The following is a 21,677-nucleotide window of genomic DNA, read 5'->3' on the forward strand; positions in this document are numbered from 1 at the left end:
CTGGGAGTATGCGTGCGGAACGATCTGAAGTGGAATGATCATATAAAATTATTTGTTGCTAAGGCGGGTGTCAGGTTCAGATTCATTGGGAGAGTCCTTAGAAAATGTAGTCCATCAACAAAGGAGGTGGCTTACAAAACACTCGATCGGCCTATACTTGAGTATTGCTCATCAGTGTTGGATCCGTATCAGATCGGGTTGACGGAGGAGATGGAGAAGATCCATAGAAGAGCGGCGCGTTTCGTCACAGGGTTATTTGGTAAGCGTGATAGCGTTACGCAGGTCTTTAGCAAACTCGAGTGGCAGACTCTGCAAGAGAGGCGTTCTGCATCGCGGTGTAGCTTGCTCGCCAGGTTTCGAGAGGGTGCGTTTCTGGATGCGGTATCGAATGTATTGCTTCCCCCTACTTATACCTCCCGAGGAGACCACGAGTGTAAAATTAGAGAGATTCGAGCGCGCACGGAGGCTTTCCGGCAGTCGCTCTTCCCGCGAACCATACGCGACTGGAACAGGAAAGGGAGGTAATGACAGTGGCACGTAAAGTGCCCTCCGCCACACACCGTTGGGTGGCTTGCGGAGTATAAATGTAGATGTAGATGTAAAGTCCTTCTTCGGTCTTCTGGGACTCTCAAGGGGTTATTCTGTTTGATGTGTTCTCTCATGGTGCAATGAGCAATTCTGAAGTGTATTGTGCTACCCTCAGGATACGGAAGAAGCGATTTCAGCATATTCGTCCCTCACACAAGTCTGCACACCCGAGAGAAGCTCACTAAACCTCAATGGACTGTTCTTCCTCATCCACCTTCCATCTGTAAGGCCCAGTGAAGGATGCAGGCCACGTGAAGCAGTACGTGGTCGATGAGGAGGTTGTTGATACAGCAAGACGTTGGCTCCAGCCTCGACCAGTAGAGTGTTACCACGCCGGATTACAGGCCCTCCCAGTAAGGAGACGTAAGGCCGCAGCACTGAACGGAGATTATGTTGGAAAATAGTGTTTTGTAGCCAAAAGAGTGGGGAATAATATGACGTACTGGAATTCTGAATAAAGCCAAGCTGCTCTGACGAAAATAATTGTTGGATTACTTATTGGATACCGCTTGTAGTTGTGACAGAGGAGGAACATTTGACTAAATATGCACGAAGTCTGGGCTCTGCTACCTTGTTACCTCCTGGCATTATATTTCTGCGCCGTGGATCTTCGAAACACGGGAAGCGACTGCAATTTTCAGTGATCACAAAAGCGAGTGAATCTGTCGTCCGTATCTCTGGCGTTTATCCGTCTCGCCAGATACGGCGCGTGTGCGGGACTGCCCGTTTCCCGTTCCCTAACGACTCTTTGCCTCGTCTGGCATTCCTCTGATAGGACCGTGGAACAGCTAATGGGCCTCAAGTTATTGGCCCAGCAGCATCTGATAGTGCAGAGCTGCTCATAGAGGCATTAGTAAATGTGCTTAGCCTACTGTGTGGGTATTTACAAATACAGTCAACTCATAGAAGTGTTTTTCTTTTTATACAATTTTTTCTCTGAAATGATAGTATCTCCAACGTCAATGTTTCTTTTTCCTACAGTAAATAAATAAATCAATCAATCATAAAATCACTTTACACCGTTATAAGTACTTAACAGTGTCACATACAAAGTTACGCGACCCTCACGGTACTGGACATATATTAGAGAGGACGTGAGGGTCAAATCCGTGTCTGGCCATCCTAGTTTAGATTTTCCATGTTTGTCATACGATCACATGATGGAGGCCGTGCCTGTTATTTGAAGACAAATGTTGATGGTGTTGCGACAGCAACCAGCCACAAATTTACTTTCAGTTCCTTTATTCAAAGGGCACCGTTACCTGTTTCGAATCGATGTGGTTCATCTTCAGACGGTTTACACGCTTTCCTTGTGACATGTGGTGTGTTTTTTTTACAGATTAATTGTCCTAAAATATAAATAATACATAATTATAAGCACGCCATGCACAGATGGTTGCGTTACAGATTTTCGTTGCATGTGACTTACGTGAAATGTCGCTTTGGAGTGTTTCTTATGAAAAGAAACACTCCAAACCGACATTTGTATGGCGTGCTTATAATTATGTATTATTTATATTTTAGGTCAATTAATCTGTAAAAAACACCACATGTCATAAGGAAAGCGTGTAAACCGTCTGAAGATGAATCACAACGATTCGAAACCGGTAACGATACCCTTTGAATAAAGGAACTGAAAGTAAATTTGTGGCTGGTTGCTGTCCCAACACCATCAACATTTTCCATGTTTTCTCTAAATCAGTTCAAGCGAACACCGCAATACTTCCTTCAAAAAGCGTGCAGCTGATTTTGCCCAACAGCCTTGCCAAAAGTAATGATTTCATCAAGCATCACTAAACCATAACCTCTGCCCCTTATCTCGTATTTTTTATGAAGGACTAATTATCCTCTGGCTGTTATGACAGTTGGAAGTGTTTCGTAATCAATACAGAAGGTGATATCGGGTAAGAGCTTATTCAGTGCTGACTGACTCGGTAATCAGTGACATCGGTTACATTTTACGTGGTCTGGGCAGCGAGAGTGGGATAGTTTTCTATTTGTGTTGGTCTCCAGGTCCCAAGTGGGCATAAAAGTGTTGCGTTTCACTGGTACACAAAAAAGTATGTCATTGCATCGTACCTGACGAGGCAGGCCATCTTTCATGCTGCTAATACTATAACGCACACATAAATATACAGTGTTTGGTCAGAAGTATCCGGACACCCCTCTGTAATGCGGAATGGACCACTAGAGGCCGCAAGGGGCGGACCCGTCAGTATAAAGGGTATTGGGCTGTATTGAATTGTCAGCGGAGAAGCAGTAACAGCAAAATTGGTTGGATAGGAGAGCTCAGTGACTTGGGACATGGACTAGTTAGTCCTAGGATGTTACCTGAGTAACCATTCCATCACGGAGAATTTCAACCCATCTAAAAGTGGTCAGGTCGACTGTTGATGTTGGGATTATGAGATTGAAACGCCAAGGAACAACCGCAGCTCAAACAAGTCGAGGCGCACCTCATATACTGACGGACAGGGACCGAAGAACATTCCGGATGGTGATTGCTGAAAGTCGCATTAAACTCGTGAGTTCCGGGCTGCTGCCAGCATTCCAGCTAGCACAATGACTGTGCGTCTGGAATTAATAATAATGGGGTATAGTGGTCTAAGTCACACATTTCTGCAGTCAGTGTTAAGTGATGCTTCAGATTGTGTAAATGATATGTAAAGGTTTTTTTAAAAATTACCGCTACCAGTCACAAACTTTGTTGACTGTCTTATTATTTATTTAGTGACATGTTTCGACGGAATACCTCATCTTCAGGCTAAATGGCATTACAAAAACAATTTTACAATAAGGTCGTACTGATGTTACATAGTCTTTCCGTAAATGCTGGCATTATCCTCTGGAAGAAGAGAAAATTTGAAAGGTGGCTACACTGAGCCACTGCGCCAGAGATTGCGCCAAAGAGTATTATTAAGCCGCCTACACAGTGCCTGTTAAGAACTCGTAGCAGTCAGTGCCTTTCGAGGACTCGGGGTAGTCTGTGCTGAGATGTCGTAGTGAGGAGTGTTTGTTGAGATGTGCTAGCAGGCAGGCAGTGCTTGCTGAGATGTGATACTAGAGAGTCTTGTTGAGATGTGGTAGTAGAGAGTCGGTGTGGAGATATATTGTAAGGATTAGAGTGATTTTCATCAATATAAATGAGGTAACAAACTCCGTTTCTTTTTTTTTCATTATTTCAATGTCCTGTATAATGAGTCATTACAGGTTCAGTCAACAAAGCATCTGGCTTGTGTTCTTGTATTAGAGTGTAATTCTGCTTTCCTTACGCAATTATAGTATTTCTATTTTTTAATTACTTCAGTATAAATGGTATTTAAAATTTCTTGTCTTGTTGAAGAAGAACCGTGCCAGATGTGTACGTTGAGTCACTCTCCCACACACAGAACAATTACACATGTGCTTTGGTTTAGTAGGTTTTATAGTTGCTGGGGACTTAATTAATTCACTGTGTTAACGAAAATTTTCTTTCATTGTTTGTTGTTATTCTATGCAGTCAGATTGCGTACAAATACTAGTCAGGGCCAACCGTTTACGAGACTTGCGTAATCGGACAGACAGCTACTAAAAATCTAAAAATATTTGCATTTTATTTAATTAAGCCCCCATGCAAACTGAGTAAGAGGCGATGCCACTTTGGAAGCTGGACTGACGTTTGCATGAAAATGTTTTGTAACGGTCACTCAATTTGTTCCTATGGCGTGACAGTCTCGTTATGGTGCGCTGAGGTGTTTGCATTTCCGTGGCTCTCCTGGCTTTCTTGGTCACTGTTCACAAATTTTCACTAACGTAACAGTAACTTGGAAACACGATCACAAAAACAAATCTGTAGTGCAGAAAAAACCTGTAGTGTAGAACCATGTGGGACCCCATTCGTGACGCTTCCCCAGTTTAAGGGATTTGATGGCTTTTGCGCATTATGTGAACTGTTCATTTCAACCTTCTGTACTCTTACAGTTAAATATGAATTAAACCATTTGTGTACTGCCCCACTCATTCCACAGTACTTCAGCTTATCTAGGAGAATTTCTTGATTTATACAATCAAAAGCGTTTAATAGATCACTGAAAATTACAATTGGTGATGTTTGGTTATGCATTGTACATAATGTATGATCAGTGAAAGTGTATAAGGAATTTTCTGCTGAAAAGCCTTTGTGAAAACCAGACTGCCATTTCGTTACTACCTTATCTTTAAAAATATCTGTTGCTATTTTTGAATAGATTACTTTTTCAAGGATTGAGGACAAAGCTGTCAGAAGTGGGACTGGGCAGTAGTTGTTGGCATCAGACCCATCCCCCGTTTATGCAATCGTTTAACAACAGCATATTTCAGTCTATGAGGAAAAGTGCCCTATTTCAGTGATCTATTACATATGTGGCTGAGAGTCCTATTTATCTTGCAGTACAGTGTCGGAGATGTCATAATTTCCATGTGGGCTTTTACTTTTGACTTGGCGACCTTTTTTCACTCATTTCAAGATATTGGACCCTGTGAGGAACGACAGCCAGTATAGGCTCAGACTGCTATATGGTAGGTTGAAAATGGTTCAAATGGCTCTGAGCACTATGGGACTTAACATGTGAGGTTATCAGTCCCCTAGAACTTAGAACTACTTAAACCTAACTAACCTAAGGACATCACACACATCCATGCCCGAGGCAGGATTCGAACCTGCGACCGTAACGGTCACGCGGTTCCAGACTGAAGCGCCTAGAAACGCTCGGCCTATATGGTAGGTGACTACATCTTCTGAGGTGAGTGATAATGCCTCCATTGAGGAAAATGTTTGATGAACATCAGGATGAAATGTCGCCTTTTCCTGGCCTCACAAATTAATGGATTTGAAGGATCTTTACGCTAAGTTGGGGTCATATACGCTTCTCCTGCGTCTCTCAAGAAAGTATATTTGTCAGAGAATTGTATAAATGTTTACTGAACGCCACTCAGAATTTGTATGCCACGATACCCAGAAGGGGGCAACGGCCTTGCCACAGTGGATACACCGGTTCCCGTGAGATCACTGAAGTTAAGCACTGTCAGGCTGGGCTAGCACTTGGATGGGTGACCATCCAGGCCGCCATGCGCTGTTGGCATTTTTCGGGGTGCACTCAGCCTCGTGATTCCAATTGAGGAGCTACTCGACCACACGCCCCTCCTATCCGCATCCTCAACTGAGGATGACACGGCGGTCGGATGGTCCCGATGGGCCACTTGTGGCCTGAATACGGAGTGCTTTTTACCCAGAAGGCCTGGGACTGTTTCAGATGCCAGATGTGAAGCTTGTTTGTTATTTGGTCAAAAATCTGTGGAGGTCTGCTGTGCCTAAGCGGGCTTGTACGGACGGGTCACATTACACGAATTAAGTACGAAGGTCACGGGATGAATGAGTCACACTATTGTAACACCCACCAAGAAGTAGCATCTTCGTCGATCCTGCACATATAAGCACAGTCCAGTGACGTAAATGTAATCACCGCGTCTATTCGACGTCAACGTGCAGTAGCCACTTACAGGCGGCAGGTGGCAGCGCTGACAGTGTAGGGTGTATAAAGCTCGACCCCCGGCTGGGGGAGGAGGAGGAAATGCAGAAAACAGTGCAGTCGTTGTCGTAATGCGCAAGCGCAGCGATTTATCTGCCGTCCAAAACATCATGATCATTGGCTTTCGGATTAAGAGTAAAATATTTCCGAAATGGCTAGTTTACAAACTATTCGTGTGCCGTTGTGGTTAAAGTATACCATGCATGGCGAAACGGCGCTATCCAAAATCTGCGCTGAGGCAACTGTGATACACCACCGGCCATAGATTACAGGGGTGGAAGACGACTGTGGATGTGTGTGCTGGCGAATAGACACGGAACTGTCGAGCAACTGTGCATGGGGGCTTAATTAAATATATAATGCAAATAATTTTAATTTTTTGATTTAGTAGCTGTCTGTTCGGTTACGCTGTCTCGTTTTAGTTTTAGTACGCAATCTGACTGCATAGAATAACAGCAAAGAATGAAATGAAATTTCCGTTAACACAAGTAATTAATTAAGTCCCCAGCAACTATAAAACCTACGAAACAACAAGCACAAATGTAGCTGTTCTGTGTGTGGAAGTGTGATTCAACGTACACATCTGGCACGGTTCTTCTTCAATAAGACAAGAAATTTAAAATACCATTTACACTGAAGTAATTAAAAAAATAGAAATACTATAATTGCGCAAGAAAACCAGAATTACACTCTAATACAATAACACGAGCCAGATGCTTTGTTGACTGAATGACACATTATTTAAGACATTGAAATAATAAAAAAAGGGAATTTTTTTTACCTTCATATATATTGACGAAAATCACTCTGATCATTACAATATCTCCATTCGAACAACATCTGCTGTCTAGCCCATCAAACAACTGCATAAAACATGGAACAAGCACTCCCTACTACAACATCTCAACACCGACTCACTACTACCACATCTCGATAAGCACTCTCCACCACAACTTCTCGACAAGAACTCTTCACTACGACATCTCAGCAAGCACTGCCTGTGGAGGCGGCTGAATAATAGTCTTTGGCGCAATCTCTGGCGCTGTGGCTCAGTGTAGCCACCTTTCAACTGTCGAGCAACTGATGGCTCAGGTGCACCAGGAGGCTACCAACAGTGTGTCCTCAACGACCATCCAGTGAACTTGACTGGTATGGACTTCCGCAGCTGGCACCTTGTCCATGCACCCATGTTGCCCGCTGTTCTTCTGCGACGAAGGCTGGAATCTGCCCGCCAATATCGCATGTGGACGTGCACTGAGTGGAGACAGGTGACCTTTTCAGATGAATCACGTTTTATTCTTCATCGGACGGATGACCCTAGGAGTGTACTGGGTGAACCGTCAGAAACAAAAAAAAGAACTGTAACCAAAGTGGGCGGTATGGTCTAAAAAATGTTTCCATGTCATTCCCTGGGTGATCTCGTCATTTTGGAAGCTACGTGCAGTTTGTTTTTCCTCGTCACGATGGCACCTACCAGCAGGACAGTGCAACATGTCACACACCTCACGGGGCAATGGGCGTGGTTCGAAGAGCACCAGAGAGGGTTTACTGTATCCGACTGGCCACCAAACTCCCCATGTTTAAACCGAATCGAGAAGCTGTTTGACCACCTCGATCGGGCTGCTCGTATCAAGCTTCCTCAGCAGAGAAACCTAATGCAGCTCGCCGCGACACTGCAGTCGGCATGGCTCCACATCCCTGTCTGCACCTTCCAGAACCTCATTGACTCTCTTCCTGCACGTCTCGCGGTGATCCGCACTTCAGAAGGTGGCTGTTCAGGCTTTTGACAGGTGATCGCATGAATATGACTGCATTCAAGCTGATAAAACATCTACACTACTGGCCATTGAAATTGCTACACCTAGAAGAAATGCAGATGATAAACGGGTATTCATTGCACAAATATATTATAGTAGTAGTGACACGTCATTACATTTTCACGCAATTTGATTGCATAGATCCTGAGAAATCAGTACCCAGAACAACCACATCTGGCCGTAATAACGGCCTTGATACGCCTGGGCATTGAGTCAAACAGAACTTGTACGGCGCGTACAGGTACAGCTGCACATGCAGCTTCACCACGATACCACAGTTCATGGAGAGTAGTGACTGGCGTATTGGGACGAGCCAGTTGCTCGGCCACCATTGACCAGACGGTTTCTATTGGTGAGAGATCTGGAGAATGTGCTGGCCAGGGCATTAGTCGAACATTTTCTGTTTCCAGAAACGCCCGTACAGGACCTGCAACATGCGGTCGTGCATTATCCTGCTGAAATGTAGGGTTTCGCAGGGATCGAATGAAGGGTAGAGCCACGGGTCGTAACACATCTGAAATGTAACGTCCACTGTTCAAAACGCCGTCAATGCGTAAAACAGATGACCAAGACGTGTAACCGATGGTACCCCATACCATCACGCCAGGTGATACGCCAGTATGGCGATGACGAATACACGCTTCCAATGTGCGTTCACCGCGATGTCGCCAAACACCGATGCTACCATCATGATGATGATGTAAACGGAACCTGGATTCATCCGAAAAAATGACGTCCTGCCATTCGTGCACCCAGATTCGTCGTTGAGTACACCATCGCAGGCGCTCCTGTCTGTGATGCAGCGTCATGGGTAACCGCAGCCATGGTCTCCGAGCTGATAGTCCATGCTGCTGCAAAAAGTCGTCGAACTGTTTTTGCAGATGGTTGTTGTCTTGCAAACGTCCAGATCTGTTGACTCAGGGATCGAGACGTTGCTGCACGATCCGTTACAGCCATGCGGATAAGATGCCTGTAATCTCGACTGCTAGTGATACGAGGCCGTTGGGATCCAGAACGGCATTCCGTATTACCCTCCTGAACCCACCGATTCCATATTGTGCTAACAGTCATTGGATCTCGACAAATGCGAGCAGCAATGTCGCAATACGGTAAACGCAATCGCTATAGGCTACAATCCGACGTTTATCAAACTCGGAAACGTGATGGTACGCATTTCTCCTCGTTACACGAGGCATCATAACAACGTTTCACCAGGCAACGGCCGCCCGGTGTGGCCGTGCGGTTAAAGGCGCTTCAGTCTGGAACCGCGTGACCGCTACGGTCGCAGGTTCGAATCCTGCCTCGGGCATGGATGTGTGTGATGTCCTTAGGTTAGTTAGGTTTAAGTAGTTCTAAGTTCTAGGGGACTGATGATCACAGAAGTTAAGTCCCATAGTGCTCAGAGCCATTTGAACCATTTTTGAACCAGTCAACGCTGGTCAGCTGCTGTTTCTGTATGAGAAATCGGTTGTAAACTTTCCTCATGTGAGCACGTTGTAGGTGTCGCCACCGGCGCCAACATTATGTGAATGCTTTGAGAAGCTAATCATATGCATTTCACAGCATCTTCTTCCTGTCGGGTAAATTTCGCGTCTGTAGCACGTCATCTTCGTGGTGTAACAATTTTAATGGCCAGTAGTGTATGTCACTCAGCAGAAAATTGGGTGGGAGAGGAAATTGCTACCAAATATGTGCGACATCTATACTCGCCAGCCAGAGTGGTCGAGCGATTCTAGGCGCTACAGTCTGGAACCGCGCGACCGCTACAGTCGCAGGTTCGAATCCTGCCTCGGGCATGGATGTGTGTGATGTCCTTAGGTTAGTTAGGTTGAAGTAGTTCTAAGTTCTAAGGGACTGATGACCTCAGACGTTTTAAGTCCCTTAGTGCTCAGAGCCATTTGAATGAACCATCTACACTCGTCAGTCATGCGAAATCAGTCCAAGAGTGTGAAAACGATTTAGTTATGGTGAAGTCCTCAGACAACAAATGCGAGTAGTCTGCACGACACGCCGTGTTCTGGCGGCTACTCAGACTACTGGTTGCCGCTGCAGAGATGTTTACATTAGCGAGGTGTGTAGCAGCACTGTGCGCTGCCCACGGCTGTTTCCGCCGCTCGCACCGTACTGAAGAGCAGAGACGGACAGGTGTGAAGTGGCGAGCCAGAAGCGCAGGCGCTGCTAGCTCAGCACTTGGCAGGCGGTGCAAATCGACGCCTCGAAGAGCCCGGCAGCCTTGAAGCTGGCGGGGGAGGGCGAGCCGCGCCGGCCAGCTGTCAGTGCCGTTCTGGTGGAGCAAGCCCGCCTGTAAACACAGCGCGAGGCCCCCTCTGGAAACCCCCAGGCGGTCGTTAACGGTCGGTTCACGTGAAACCTTGCAGCGGCCCCGTGCTCCATTCATTCACATGTAGTGTTCCATAAATTCCGACACGTAGCAGAACATTCAAGGACGCGGAGTGAGTGAACTTTTATCTCTACAACCTCAGGTGTCGGCTTTTGTAATGTGCAAGGTCTGTTCAAAAAATTCCGGGACAATCGTAATTTCGCGCCAGTGATTTGATGGAGTGAAATGCGGTTGGCATCCCTGCACACGCCTGTGTTTAATGTGTTAACTGCCTCAAGTTTCATTGTTATATGTCTGTTAGTTATTGCTCAGTGCGGTAGTGAGTAGTTGTGTCGTACAGTTTGCGAATTTCGAGATGGCTGATTTAGAGAAGCAGCGCATCTGCGTTAAATTTTGTACGAGTCTCACGAAAACCCATATAGACACACATCAAACGATGCAGGAAGCCTACGGTGATGGGTGCTTAAGCCGTACTCGGTGTTGCGAATGGTTATCACGGTTTAAAAATGGCCGGACGGAAGTTAAGGATGACCCTCGTATCAGGAAAGTGAACGAAATGGTGCGTGGCAATTCAAGACTGACTGTCCAAGAGATTGCAGAAGAATGTAACATTTCAGTTGGATCATGTCGTGAAATCCCGACACAGCATCTTCGAACCCATCGTGTTGACGCTTAGTTCGTTCCACGGCTCGTGAGTCAAGACCACAAAGACCCTCGCCTCGCAATCTGTGAAGATCTTATGGATTTCGCAGATGAGAACAAGATGCTCCTTAAGAGAATGGTTCTCACGATGGCAGACGTGGGTGTATGGTTATGAGGTTGAAACCAAGGTTCAGTCTTCACAATGGGTCGAGAAAGGTCCTCCAAGATCAAGAAAAGCTCACCAGGTCAGAACAAATGTCAAAGCCATGCCTGTAGTGTTCTTTGACTTTGAAGGATTTGTTCATTGTGAATTCGTGCTACAGGGACAAACTGTTAATAGATGGTACTATGGGGACGTGCTGTCACGCCTGCGAGGAAATGTGAGAACGAAACGGCCTGAAATGTGGCGAGGCAATTCATGGCTCTTGAATCACGATAACGCACCCGCACATTCGTCGCTTTTACTGCGTGACTGATGCACAAAAAAAAAAGAAATCACTGTGCTGCTTCATCTTCCGTACTCTCAAGATTGGGCCCCTGCGGATCTTTTTTTTTTATTTCCAGAGTTGAGAACCGCGTTGACAGGACGAAATGGAATAAGCGTATGACATTGTTAGCCGGGAGGCCACATCGGGGGAAGCTCGACCGCCGGGCCAAGTCTTAATTTCAGGCGACGCCACAGTGGGCGACTTGAGTGCCGGTGATGAGGATGAAATGATAATGTGGACAACACAACACCCAGTCCACGGCCGGAGAAAATCTCCAACCCAGCCGTGAATCGAAACCCGGGCCCGCTTGCATAGGAGGCAAGACCGTTACCAGCCAACTAAGCAGGCGGACTGAAAGGACGAAGGTTTGCAACATTGGACGAGATAAAAGGAAATTTTCAGACGGCGCTTCGCGTACCAAGACTGCTTCCCGAAGTGGAAACGCCTTTGGGAGCGGTGTATCAATTGTAGAGGAGAGTATTTCGGAGTCCATGCACAATAAGTAAAAGGTAAGTGTAGAAAAAATTTGTGGACAAAGTTACAAAGTTTTTTGAACAGACCTCGTACACTAGCAACAAATTATGACTGCTGCTGATCCATTCACCGTGACAACTACGTCAATTACTTTACGCGTGGCATGTCACAATTATTAGCGAAACCCGACACCGTAATAGAAGCAAAAACATCTCAAACAATGATCCGCATAAACAAGCCGTTTGAGAGATAACTGCGAATTGCTATGAGGAACCACAGAGTTGACGAAGAACTGTTACCCTAGATAGTATGAGGACGCGCTGAAAAGTAATGTCTCCCAAATGTTTGTTTTTGTTTCAATATCGGTTGAGGTGTTACACGTCATGCATATTAATCGGTCAACTTTGCCGCTTCGCTGACTCAAGTTGCAAAGCTCTGCCGCTAGGGGGCTCCGATTTTAACATTTAACATGGCAGTGTGTAAAGTAACTACGTCGGTTCGTGAGAAACAACTTGCTGCAGTCGAGTTTCGGATTCTGAGAGTTCAACACATAGAGTACCCTGTCCTTCAGCTTTACAATGCCAGTCTGCACACGAGAGCTGCGACATCGACATTAATCTGACGCCTTGGGTTCACTTTCATCGATCATCCCCCATTCTAATGGCTCTTAGCACTATGGGACTTAACATCTGAGATCATCAGTCCCCTAGACCTAGAACTACTTAAACCTAACTAACCCAAGGACATCACACACATCCATGCCCGAGGCAGGATTCGAATCTGCGACTGTAGCGGTCACGCGGCTCCAGACAGTAGCGCCTAGAACCGCTCGGCCACTTCGGCCGGCCGAGTCGGGACTGTAAGGAGTATGATGGATAACAGTGAACTCTCAAGGCGTCGGATTGCTACAGATATCGCAGCACTTATGTGTAGGCTGGCACCGTCATGGTGAAGGAGAGGGTGCGCCATGGGCGGACGTACTATTAGAATTTGAAACTCGATTGGAGCGCACTGTTTCTCACGATCCGACATAGTTACGGTGTACACCGCCATGTTAATCACCACACTTCGGAGCCCTCTAGCGGCGGAGTGTTGCAAATAGCGGCAGGAAAGCAGGAAAGTTGACCAAGTAATACGCATGACATGTAAACGATATTGAGAACAGCGTAAAAAAATTGGGAGGCATTACTTTTCAGCTCGGCCTCGTAAAATTAATCTTCGAGGAGATATGGAAAACAGAAAAAACATTCATGACACTGGAAGGCAGTCTTGATACATCAACTGTGTAAGAAAGACAATAAACAAGACATTAACAACTACAGAAGAATTTCTTTGCGACAGATGCGCATAAAATATCTTCCAAGAGTTTACTAAACAGGGTGGAACCAACACTGGATGAATTTGAGTGAACAGAAAGTTGGTATTAGGAAGAGCAGATCATGTTCTGAACAAATATTTCATCTTAAAGTCAGTCAGTTGCCACATATTACTGAATTCTACTACAGATAAAATCATCCAATAATTCTGTGTGAAGCCTAAATTAGTAAATGTAGTTCGTAAAACACTTACACGCAGTATCTAAGCTGAAATTTATGGGAGAAATATATCAGCTCTTCGACATAAACACGGGCAAGGTGATGGCTTATCACCTATTATTTTTAATCGAGTTGTAGAAAAAATAGCGAGTGTGAATATAAGATTTCACAAGTAAGGTTGGGAAGACGAAACAAAAATATTGCAAAAATTGTCTCCAATTTCCCGATGCTTTTGCTGTATTTTCTCAAAATGCGACATCTGTAACACAAATTAATACTTAAAAAAATAGTCAGTAGGACCGGCTGAACAACTTATGCGTGTTTAGATGAAATGCAACATAAAATGGGAACGTCTTACGTTATAACAAAAGACTTGCACAGCAAAAAATGCCAGTCTAGAAACGAAAAACAAGGCATCACAATACAGTAGTGAAGCCAGAATGTGAATATGTAAACGGTTGTATAGCATTATACTGTAATATAATTAAATTAGAAATACGAGAAAGGCGAATGATTAGGAAAATATTGTGCCCATGAAATACTATGGAAGGTTGCAAATTGCATAGGAATGGCAAAATTTTTCGAAACATAGAAGACAGATTCGAAGTAATGAGAAAAAGAAGAATGGCATATTTTGGGACATTTATATCAAATGCAAGACAGTAGATTATCTCAAAAGATCTTCAAATATTTGTGAGATAATAAGTCAACAAGAAGTTGTATCGTGAAGTAAAAAAGAATTTAGAAAAAAATGACTTGCAAGCAGGAGAATCAACTGACAGAGAAGTGTTTAGGGGAAAAGTACCGGATGTGGAAGGATTCTAAGGTAGAAGAGTGAAGAAACTTTGTATGAAGTGGTCAGAAGACAGGAAGGAAAAACGTGGTGAACAGATAAGAGAGGTGGTCAGAAGACAGGAAGGAAAAACGTGGTGAACAGATAAGAGAATACTGCAAGGAAAAGAGAACAACGACCCATCTGAGAATAAAATAATAATAATAATAATAATAATAATAATTTAGCGTGGCTCAACAACCTGGTGCAAGCCACGCCACTTTGTCTTGAGAGTCCCTAACCTACGCCAGTGATTCTACCAGGGACAGGGAACCTACAGTTCAACGTGGAATACGAACCATGTGTTCACTCACCGAGAGCTGAAGGCTAGGTGGGATTCGATCCCACGGCCCCTCGGTTTCCAGTCACGCTCTTTACCATTTGTTTTTCATCGTGTCTCCACCCAGCCGTTACAGCCTGTCCTGCCAGTCGCCAACATTCTCCTTTATGGTTCAAATGGTTCTGAGCAGTATGGGACTTAACTTCTAAGGTCATCAGGCCCCTAGCACTTAGAACTTCTTAAACCTAACTAATCTAAGGACATCACACACATCCATGCCCGAGGCAGGATTCGAACCTGCGACCGTAGCGGTCGCGCGGTTCCAGACTGTAGCGCCTAGAACCGCTCGGCCACCTCGGCCGGCTCTCCTTTATGGCGCGGGCTTCCTCTGCCATGAGAACTGAATTATGTCCCGGAAATGCGCTGAGATGTAGAAAGTTATAATTCTTTTTTTGAAGCTGGAAGTAAAAATGGAAAAGAAAAACTTTTTGTCAGCCTTCTTGCAGCGAGTTGACGGAATAAGTCTTCTCTTTGAATGTTGACATTACACACTTATAGTTTTCATTTGGACGTGTATCATTAACAGGTTTTCTGTATGATTTGATAAAAGAAAAATAAACCATCCTCGGTTTAGAACATAAAATTTTGTCCTTGTCTTCTGAAAAGAGTTTAAAAACTATTATGTTTTATTTTCCCTGTAACTCAAACAAATTATCTTCTTCTTTATAAAGAGAAGTGATGATAACGAAGAGTTCAATAAAATTCACAAATTCCGTCATCGGCAAATTCTCGCTGCATCAGACCATTTCTTTTTAAAACTAAAGCAGTAATTACTTATGCTCATTTCCCTTCTGATACGCAGAATTTTCTTGCTTCTCTGCACTAGACCAACAGGCCAGTCAGTTTGATAAATATCGCGTTGGTGCTTCAGAGTGTAACACTTTCCATTTCTATCAGTGAAACACGATATACGGGACGACCATCGTTATATAAACTTACCGTAAAAATATGGTAGTATCCTAGTAATTTAGTATTGCAAATGATCCAGTGCAGTATCGAAACACATAAGTCTGTTTATTAAATGAACTATCGGCCCTGTACTACGGTGTTTCTCTCCATGAGATTTTCTTGCAAGCAAAAACAGCAGTCGCTACGACTTATCAAGTTATTTGCATGGCCATCCTCCGCAGCAAGGACGGAAATATTTGTTTTGTAAATAAAACCGCCTTTTCTTGCTGCAACTGTAATTTTTCCCAGACGCGTTTCAGAAATGAAGTGGTAGTGCGACCCCCAGGGCATGCTAAGAGGGAACGCAGATGCCAATAAACTGAAGTTATCACTTATTCACATAAAAAACGCGACGTGAACTGTTTGATAACATAAAAATAACACATATCAAAACGAAATCACATCGGTGTATATCCCACTGAAAATGACTTAAAATAAAAAAAGGCGAAACGCGTCTGGGCGAAATAAATTACAGTTGCAGCAAGAAAGTCAATTTTACGAGGGTGGCTTGAAAAGTTCTCAGAATAACCACGAGAGCTCAGCGATAGCGCAACGATTTGTTCACGTGATATTCATTGGACTGTTGCCTGTAAACACGTGCCACGTCAAGTCCTCTTGGAAGAGAGCTGTCCCGGTAACGTGGCTCTGTTGTTGTTCCCGCGTAGTGATTTCCGACGATGGAAAGAATCGAGATTCGAGCAGTGATTAAGTACTTCCCAAAGAAACGTATGAACGCAAAGGAAATTCATGCCGATTTCCAGAATACGCTGGGGGAGTCTGCTTCTTCGTATTCAACAGTTGCCAAGTGGACAAATGAATTTAAATTTGATTGGCCAAGGTGTGTCATTACTCCAGAAATCATTGCAAAACTGCAGGATATTGTCATGGGGAATCGCCGACTGAAAGTGCGTGAAATTGCTCACGCCTGCCAGATGTAATCTTAAAGGGTATATCACATTTTAACTCAAGATTTAGAAATGAAAAAAAAAAAATATATCTGCAAGATGGGTGCCGCGACTCTTGACGCTGGATCAAAAACGCATGAGAATGGACATATCGAACCATGTTTAACCCGGTTTAGGGGGAACGAACAAGATTATTTGCGTCTGTTTCTGATCACAGATGAAACTTGGGTGCACTGCTATACCCCAGAGACAAAACAACACTCAAAGCAGCGGAAACACGCTGATTGTCCGCCACCAAAGAAAGCAAAGACAATTGCTTCGGCGGGAAATCTCATGGCATCAGTGTTCTGGGATGCGAAGGGGATTCTGTTTGTAGATCATCTCCCCACTGGGCAAAAAATTACTGGCGAATACTATGCTAACCTCCTAGACAGATTGCAACTAAAGATACGCGAAAAAAAGCCAGATTTAGCAAAGAAGAAAGTCATCTTCCATCAAAACAATGCGCGCCCGCACACATGTGCCCTCGCTAAGGCAAAATTACATGAACTAAAAGGTATGAATTGTTGCCACACCCGCCTTATTCACCTGATATGACTCCGTCGGACTTCCATATCTTCCCAAAACTGAAGATTTTTCTTGGTGGACGAAGAGTCACTTCAGACGAAGAATTGATAGCCGGAATTGACAGCTATTTTGCAGGCCTGGAGGATACTCATTTTCGAGATGGGATCAAGGACTGGAACATCGTTGGACCAAGTGCATTAATGTACAAGGAGACTACATTGAAAAATACAAAAAAAGTTTCAGTGATGTAAGTAATTTTTTTCTATTCTGTTTCGAGAACTTTTCAAACCACCCTCGTATTTATAAAGCAAATATGTCGCTACGAGTGGTTTGAATTTTAACCAATAAATACGTTTTGTAAACAACCCGCTGGTGGGAAATGCGTGCAATTTTCCTGACACGCTTTGTTCGTGGATCCCGGCAAGTGTTTTTTCCTAACTTCGGGACTCGCAGACTGCGTGTCAGATGTGAAGATATGATATGCACGTACGCAGCTTGGAATGTGTGTTGCTTTTGTTCGCGTGTTCGTTTAGTGTAGACACAGAGGGTGGCGGCGTCTGGCGTTAGTTTCGCCTCTTGCTGACGCCCGCTGCGTATGCAACCGCTCCCGTTACTGCTTAGCGGGAAGCGTGCACCACGCGCAATAGCAACTCAGGAGTGCGCCCGGGCGCTCGAGAACGCAAGCCAGTGGACATGTGCGGCAAACTGAGGACGGCAGCTCAAGTACTCTGTGGTAGAATGTTTCGAGGTGACAGTGGCAACAGTTTGTTGTTTTGCGAAATGTGAGAGGAATCCGAAGGAAGTTTCCATACATGAATGAACTTATTTCTTCGAAACTGGCTTCATTTAAAAAAAAAAAAAAAAAAAAAAAAAAAAAAAAAAGGTTCAAATGGCTCTGAGCACTATGGGACTTAACTTCTGAGATCATCAGTCCCCTAGAATTTAGAATTACTTAAACCTAACTAACCTAAGGACATCACACACATCCATGCCCGAAGCAGGATCCGAACCTGCGACCGTAGCGGTCGCGCGGTTACAGACTGTAGCGCCTAGAACCGCTCGGACACTCCGGCCGGCGCTTCATTAAAAGATTTCTTCGTGGTATAGCAGAATAACGAAATAACTTTAATAATTGAGCTCATGAACGAATAAGTGAGATGCAAAAATCGTTAATTTTTTAAGCTGTCCTCGAGACAGCGCGTTATTTTTCGAAGGTCGGCGAAACTCGAAGTAGTCTGTCGCTGCTGTGAATACATAGGAACACATAGTGGTAGTACCACCGTATTGATACTTATTTCTTCGTCCACACAGTGAATGCTACTCGAATATGCACATTCGTAAAGCCTAACTCGACAGACATAGCTCGAATCGCTTCGTTAAAATTTTCGTAATCAGTAACCTACATAAAGGCCTGTTTACAATACGTTTGCATACTTTCGTCGTGGTTGTGTTTCCGTCACCCATGAATTTCGTGAAGGACGATTAAACTAGTTTGTTGTTCCAAAAAACACCGATCCAACACGCAGCAAAATTTAGGGGATCGGGCATATGATAACATAAAGTGAGACAGAGGCGTTGTTAGGAATATTCAAGACTGGAGAACATTCGATTCTGCATTGACATTTAGCTGCAAAAAAGACCTGTTCCCAGTAGATCCCGCACAGTTTGACTTACGCTTCAGAGTAAGCTCTTGTCTGTTGGCGTAAGACAAGAACAGGAGACGAAACTTGAGTCTGCTCGTACGAGCCGCAAACAGAGCAGCAGTCAATTGTTTGGGCGTTCCAAGACGCAGTGGAAAGAACAAAAGTACAGTAGCTCGTTCGCCGATCATTGAAAAGATAACTGATGCTGAGGATCGAATGATATACGAGGACGTGTTGAAGAGCAATGCTTCCGAATTTTTTTATTCCGTTCTCAATATCAGTTTAGGTATTACAAGTCACACATATTAGTCGGTCGACTTTTCGGCTTCGCTGACTCAAGCTGCAACCCTCCGCCACTATAGGGCTCCGAGTGTAAAGTGGCGATGTTATGAGGTACGTCGGTGCTTGAGAAATGGCGGGCTGCCGTCAAGTTTGTAACCGCAGAAGGCGGTTTATACTTTGTTGTCTCGAGATTGAGATAATATTACCACTTTTTCACGAAGAAATGACTGAGTGGGTCATAGTAGCCCCGAGTGCGGCTAACACTGGCCCACTTTTATATGGTAGCACGGCGACAGATGCAAACTATTTTGTTTTATATCTTTTTTAATAGACGGTACAAGTCTTTGACAATACTGGAAAATGTAGTTGAAATTTTCCTTCGGCCGCTATCCTTTGCTTTCATGCCACACACAAAAAGACTGTCAGAATTTGGGCCGAAGTAACCCCGGTTTACGGTACGTTGAGTCAGTCACTTAAAGCTATGTTTCACTGCTAATATTTTCTATATTTATTAAATAACTATAGAGGAGAGAGGCAGCTCCGGTGTTACATCATGACAATGCCAGCTGTGTCACAACACATAAAACAATTGATTCTTTAAAGAGGAATAACGTCGAATTATTGACTCAGTTTTCACCTCACTTATTGCCAAGCGACTTTTCTTTGTTACCTGATGTCAAATGAAAAACGCGGTGACAGTTTCAGATGCCTCGAAGAAGCTGCCCACTTCTTCGTTAAGGTACCAACATCAGAGGTGGAATTTTTTTCCAGAATTGGTCCGAAAGTTTGCAGATGTGTATGCACTTTCAAGGCGAGTATTTTGAGAACGTAGGAGTGTATAAGATTCCCTTTGAGTATGCATTTTTTTATATCGAACGCTCTTAACGCGGAGTTCAAGAACGTTGCGTGGAACACTGACGCTATATCCGCCTGCTGCAGACTGATAAATCTACTTCTATAAAAAGTTATTGGAAATCTTTCCACTCCCCCCTAAGGGGCAGCAGTAATTTAACTCCACTAAAATAACAGGTTATGATTTTAAAACACGGATGATGATTATGAAAAGGAAACACCTTCTGATCGGAAGCGCCTGGACAGCTGTTAGCGGACATACGGGGTGCGTCCACCCTCCGCTTTTATGGCGGCTTCAGTTCTGTTGAGGACACTTTCAATGAGGTGTATGAATGTGTGTGGAGGAGAGTACTGGCAGCTTATCGTCCGCCTGGGGCTAAAATCAGAGAAGGTAGTGGTGTAGGATTCTGGGGTCTGCAGCGAAGCCGACGTTATAACTTATCCCAAAAATATTCCATTGGGGTCAGATCGGGACTCTGGGCAGACCAGACCAATTCGGGAATGTTACTGTCTACAAACTATTGCCTCACAGATGCTGGTTTGTGACAGCGTGCATTGTCATTCTGACACAAAGAATGATGGTTCCTGACCTGTTCCTCTACTGTACGTACTACACAATGCTGTAAAATGTGTTCGTATACGTCCACATGTAGCGTTTTCCCAGGTGAGGTAAGGGAGCCACACCTTGGTCACAGGAAACACTCCGTACCGCAACGCCACCTCCTCCTTACTTTACTTGGCCGTACACGTGGCGGCAGGCATTCGCGAAACCCAAACCCGTCGACTGGTCTGCCGCATGCGATGGCGTGAACCATCACTCCCAGTCTCTCGCTTCCAGTCGTCCACTGTCCAGTGGCGTCTCTCTCTTCACCGCCTGGAGCGTCGCTTAGCACTGACTGCAGAAATGTGTGACTTACGACGTACTGCTCGATCCTCGTGTCCCATTCTCTTTATCTCTCAACGTACGGTCATTATGCCAGCTGGACAGCTGGTGCCACTTTGGAACTCACGAGTGGTTCCTTCCGCTGATTTCTTGCGATTTTTTGTAACCACCTTCAGTACTTATCGACGTTCCATACCCATTAGTACTGGAGTATTTTATTGATATGAAAGTGTTATGCAATCTTTTCTGAAGGTGTTTCTCTGGAGTGTAGCCCGATATGGAAGTGGAATGAGCAGTTCAGACAAGTCTTTGAGATGTGGTGTTAAGGAAGAATGTTGAAGACTAGCTCGCGTAATTAATGGGGAGTACTGAGCCGAATTGGGGAGGAAAGAAATTCACGGACCAAGTTAATTATAAGAATGGAACAGTTGATACTGTTGATTCTCAGGCATCAAGGAATTGTCAGTTTGGTACTGAAAGGGTGTATGTGGGGTTGGGGGTGTGCTGGGGGCAAAAACTGTAGAGGGAGGCCAAGAGGTGAATACAGTAAGCACGCTCAAATGGATGTGTGTTCCAGTAGTTATTTGGAGATGAAGAGGCTTGCGCAGGAGGGGGTGGTGTGGAGAGCAGCATCAAACCAGCCTGTGGATTCAAGAAGACAGAAACAACTGGTATACAGGATACTTTAAAAAAAAAGCGTGTACAGCCTAATGTGGCACATCGGGCGTACAAGGATCAGTAATCGCAGAGGATCCGGGGATGCTAAGGCCGTCTGGTGCTGTTAAATGGCGTTACAGTTGCTTAGTCACATGCTACGGATGGACGCCCTGTAATGTTATGTGAGCCCCACTGCCCTTCTTTTTAACTAATTTGTGCCCGATTTTATTGGCTCTGAGCACTATGGGACTCAATTGCTGAGGTCATTAGTCCCCTAGAACTTAGAACTAGTTAAACCTAACTAACCTAAGGACATCACAAACATCCATGCCCGAGG

At 44.6% G+C, this 21,677-nt stretch overlaps 1 protein-coding gene and 1 pseudogene across 1 annotated transcript in view; both read left to right on the forward strand.

Moving 5' to 3' along the window:
* Positions 1-21,677, forward strand: part of LOC124622465 (torso-like protein) — a 523,109-nt gene that overhangs the window by 480,749 nt on the left and 20,683 nt on the right. The gene's annotated exons all lie outside the window — the stretch shown is intronic.
* On the forward strand, positions 5,570-5,687 carry LOC124623431 (annotated as a pseudogene).

The sequence above is a fragment of the Schistocerca americana genome, chromosome 7 (genome assembly GCF_021461395.2).
Source record: "Schistocerca americana isolate TAMUIC-IGC-003095 chromosome 7, iqSchAmer2.1, whole genome shotgun sequence".
Taxonomy (NCBI): Eukaryota; Metazoa; Arthropoda; class Insecta; order Orthoptera; family Acrididae; genus Schistocerca; species Schistocerca americana.